Source organism: Perca flavescens, chromosome 12, assembly GCF_004354835.1.
Source record: "Perca flavescens isolate YP-PL-M2 chromosome 12, PFLA_1.0, whole genome shotgun sequence".
Lineage (NCBI taxonomy): Eukaryota > Metazoa > Chordata > Actinopteri > Perciformes > Percidae > Perca > Perca flavescens.
The window spans coordinates 35,681,474-35,686,873 of NC_041342.1; positions in this window are offsets into that span (position 1 = coordinate 35,681,474).

Genomic DNA, 5,400 nt, shown 5'->3' on the forward strand with positions numbered 1-5,400 from the left:
TCACCTGTCTAATATCAACCAATCAGAACTCATAGGGAGGCTCACCTGTCTCATATCAACCAATCAGAACTCATAGGGAGGCTGACCTGTCTCATATCAACCAATCAGAACTCCTAGGGAGGCTCACCTGTCTCATATCAACCAATCAGAACTCATAGGGAGGATCACCTGTCTCATATCAACCAATCAGAACTCCTAGGGAGGCTCACCTGTCGAATATCAACCAATCAGAACTCCTAGGGAGGCTCACCTGTCTCATATCAACCAATCAGAACTCATAGGCAGACTCACCTGTCTCATATCAACCCAAAAAGGAGATTTTATTATTTTTGTTAAAGGTTCTTTACTCGACATTCAGAACTTTAAAATAGCAGCAACTGGTCTTGAGAACGTAACGTTGAGAATTAAGTGAGGAGCTTTCAGCCGCGCGTCATGGTCTTCATCAGAGGATCTGTCATCAAACAACCTTTTTATTTATTACATTTCTTTTTAAGTTATGCAAATTAGTAAAGTAATAATTACAATAGAAACATCTTTATAAAACAGTAAACATTCCTCATGGTTTCACTTCTATTTAACACCAAATATTCAGACCCCAACCCAGTCTAAGGACTGGTTTCTTTACAGTCCTCGGTGCTGATCCAGAAAGAACATGGGCAGAATCTAGCAGAACCAAAGATCATTGGTCAGGTGACGTCTCCAAAGACCATTGGTCAGGTGACGTCTCAGAACCAAAGACCATTGGTCAGGTGACGTCTCAGAACCAAAGACCATTGGACAGGTGACGCTCAGAACTAAAGATCATTGGACAGGTGACGCCTCAGAACCAAAGATCATTGGACAGGTGACGTCTCAGAACCAAAGACCATTGGTCAGGTGACGTCTCAGAACTAAAGATCATTGGACAGGTGACGTCTCAGAACCAAAGATCATTGGACAGGTGACGTCTCAGAACCAAAGACCATTGGTCAGGTGACGTCTCAGAACTAAAGATCATTGGACAGGTGACGTCTCAGAACCAAAGATCATTGGACAGGTGACGTCTCAGAACCAAAGACCATTGGTCAGGTGACGTCTCCAAAGATCATTGGTCAGGTGACGTCTCAGAACCAAAGACCATTGGTCAGGTGACGTCTCAGAACCAAAGACCATTGGTCAGGTGACGTCTCCAAAGACCATTGGTCAGGTGACGTCTCAGAACTAAAGATCATTGGACAGGTGACGTCTCAGAACCAAAGACCATTGGTCAGGTGACGTCTCCAAAGATCATTGGTCAGGTGACGTCTCAGAACCAAAGACCATTGGTCAGGTGACGCCTCAGAACCAAAGACCATTGGTCAGGTGACGCCTCCAAAGATCATTGGTCAGGTGACGCCTCAGAACCAAAGACCATTGGTCAGGTGACGTCTCAGAACCAAAGACCATTGGTCAGGTGACGTCTCCAAAGATCATTGGTCAGGTGACGTCTCAGAACCAAAGACCATTGGTCAGGTGACGTCTCAGAACCAAAGACCATTGGTCAGGTGACGTCTCCAAAGATCATTGGTCAGGTGACGTCTCAGAACTAAAGATCATTGATCAGGTGACGTCTCAGAACCAAAGATCATTGGTCAGGTGACGCCTCAGAACTAAAGATCATTGATCAGGTGACGCCTCAGAACCAAAGACCATTGGTCAGGTGACGCCTCAGAACCAAAGATCATTGGTCAGTTGACGCCTCAGAACCAAAGATCATTGGTCAGGTGACGTCTCAGAACTAAAGATCATTGATCAGGTGACGTCTCAGAACCAAAGATCATTGGTCAGGTGACGTCTCAGAACTAAAGATCATTGATCAGGTGACGTCTCAGAACCAAAGACCATTGGTCAGGTGACGTCTCAGAACCAAAGATCATTGGTCAGGTGACGTCTCAGAACCAAAGATCATTGGTCAGGTGACATCTCAGAACCAAAGATCATTGGTCAGGTGACGTCTCAGAACTAAAGATCATTGATCAGGTGACGTCTCAGAACCAAAGACCATTGGTCAGGTGACGTCTCCAAAGATCATTGATCAGGTGACGTCTCAGAACTAAAGATCATTGGTCCGGTTGACGTCTCAGAACCAAAGATCATTGGTCAGGTGACGTCTCAGAACCAAAGATCATTGGTCAGGTGACGTCTCAGAACCAAAGATCATTGGTCAGGTGACGTCTCAGAACCAAAGATCATTGGTCAGGTGACGTCTCAGAACTAAAGATCATTGGTCAGGTGACGTCTCAGAACCAAAGATCATTGGTCAGGTGACGTCTCAGAACCAAAGATCATTGGTCAGGTGACGTCTCAGAACCAAAGATCATTGGTCAGGTGACGTCTCAGAACCAAAGATCATTGGTCAGGTGACGTCTCAGAACCAAAGACCATTGGTCAGGTGACGCCTCAGAACCAAAGATCCATTGGTCAGGTGACGCCTCAGAACCAAAGACCATTGGTCAGGTGACGCCTCAGAACTAAAGATCATTGGTCCGTTGACGCCTCAGAACCAAAGATCATTGGTCCGCCTCAGAACCAAAGACCATTGGTCAGGTGACGCCTCAGAACCAAAGATCATTGGTCAGGTGACGCTCAGAACAAAGAACCAAACCAAAGACCATTGGTCAGGTGACGTCTGTGTGTGTGTGTGTGTGTGTGTGTGTATATGTGTGTGTGTCTGTTTGGTGTGGGTGTGAGTGTGTGTGTCTGTTTGGTGTGTGTCTGGTGGCGGGGCTTACACCAATAGGGGGCGGGGCTTACACCCATAGGGGGCGGGGCTTATCCTCTTTTCAGCAGGACAAAGACAGAACGCCAGCAGAGATACTGAAGCCTCTGCGTCAGAAACACAAAGTGACTTTTCTTCATCGTTCACACACCGAGACTTATAGTTAATATCTATTATATATATATATTAATAATATTATTATATATATATATATATATATATATATATATATATATATATATATATATATATATATGTATATAAGGTGTAAAGATCCAATCACAGTGATTTAAATCAGTGGTTCCCAAACACACATTAGACCCCCGATTATCATCCCAAAACCATACCAAAAGAAGTCAAAATATTTCAAGAAAAAAAGCTGAGTAAAGTTGATAATCTATTGTATAAGTACTTTTACTGCAGTAAAGTAACTGATTACTTCTTCCACCTTCAGAGGAAACTGACCATTCACATATTTAGTTTCATCTGTAACTTACAAACATCACACAGCCAAAGTCAGATCCTTTAATATCCTCAATATTCAGACTTTACTCGTTGAAATAATCAGCTGTTGAGACTCAGCTGATGGAAAAGTCCCGCGAGGCGTCCGTCTCGCTGCAGGGAACCGGTCCCAGAGCAGGGAACCGGTCCCAGAGCAGGGAACAGGTCCCAGAGAAGGGAATCGGTCCCAGAGCAGGGAACAGGTCCCAGAGCAGGAACAGGTCCCAGAGCAGGAACAGGTCCCAGAGCAGGGTACAGGTCCCAGAGCAGGGAACAGGTCCCAGAGCAGGAACAGGTCCCAGAGAAGGGAATCGGTCCCAGAGCAGGGAACAGGTCCCAGAGAAGGAACAGGTCCCAGAGAAGGAACAGGTCCCAGAGCAGGGAACAGGTCCCAGAGAAGGGAATCGGTCCCAGAGCAGGGAACAGGTCCCAGAGAAGGGAATCGGTCCCAGAGCAGGGAACAGGTCCCAGAGCAGGGAACAGGTCCCAGAGAAGGGAACAGGTCCCAGAGAAGGGAACCGGTCCCAGAGCAGGGAACAGGTCCCAGAGCAGGGAACAGGTCCCAGAGAAGGGAACAGGTCCCAGAGCAGGGTACAGGTCCCAGAGCAGGGAACAGGTCCCAGAGAAGGGAACAGGTCCCAGAGCAGGGTACAGGTCCCAGAGCAGGGAACAGGTACCAGAGCAGGGAACAGGTCCCAGAGCAGGGAACAGGTCCCAGCAGCACTGGGTCACGGTCCCGTCGGCAGTTTCTGGGGCCCGGTGATATTTGAGACCCTTCACCTAAAGACAGACCTGTGGATCCAGCCCTGTCCAACATGTCCCCTAAATCCTGACACCATCTAGTTTCACACGATGCCAACATGACCCTCTAAAACCCACCCAGCTCCGGCTTTTATCGGTCAGAACATCTGTCAGGACATCTGTTTGAATCAGAGAAAGAAGGCTCGTTTCAATCAAGCTTAAAATTCATCATTTAACACCAATCAGTCCACAGTGCTAGCAGCTAGCCTGCACGAGTTAGCCCTTCAGTTTTTTTTTTTTTTTTTACCCATAATCCCCCAGGGCGTGGCGTCATCAGTGTGCGTGTCTGTCCGTCGTACCGATAAAGCTCAGATTGCCTGAGCCTGCAGCGTAGAGTAGGAGAAAGGTGTTTGAATCCTGCTGCGCTGTGATTGGGCGTCAGTTAAGGTGTTTGAATCCTGCTGCGCTGTGATTGGAGCGTCAGTTAAGGTGTTTGAATCCTGCTGCGCTGTGATTGGAGCGTCAGTTAAGGTGTTTGAATCCTGCTGCGCTGTGATTGGAGCGTCAGTTAAGGTTTTTGAATCCTGCTGCGCTGTGATTGGAGCGTCAGTTAAGGTTTTTGAATCCTGCTGCGCTGTGATTGGAGCGTTTTAGGTGGTCTGCAGCGGGATGCAGCCCACGCCCACCCCCCCCTCGTGGCACAGCATGGGGGTCATGAAGGTCCAGCGGCCCGTTTCGGGGTTGTACGTTTCCACGGAGCCGAGGTTGGACTGCCCGTCGTACCCGCCCACGGCGTACAGCCGGCCCGACGTGGCGACCAATGAGACGCGACTGCGCCGCGTGTTCATGGCGGGCAGCTCGCTCCATTGGCCCGACGCGAACACCTCGGCGCCGCTCAGGAAGCCCGAGCCGTCGTACCCCCCCACCACGAACATGCTGCTGCCCAGCGCCGCGGCGCCATGGCGACAGCGCTTGTTCATCATCGGCGCCGCGGGGTGCCAGCGGTTGGTGTGGTGGTTGTAGGACTCCACCTGCAGGACGGACGATATAACACGGTTATTACACAGTTATTACACACATAACAGTTATTACACAGTTATTACAGACTATATCACAGTTATTACACAGTTATTACAGACTTTATCACAGTTATTACACAGTTATTACAGACTTTATCACAGTTATTACAGACTATATAAGTTATTACACAGTTATTACAGACTATATAAGTCATTACAGACTATATCAGTTATTACACAGTTATTACAGACTTTATCACAGTTATTACAGACTATATAAGTTATTACACAGTTATTACAGACTATATCACACAGTTATCACAGTTATTACAGACTATATAAGTTATTACACAGATATTACAGACTATATAACGTTATTACAGTTATTACACACTATATAAC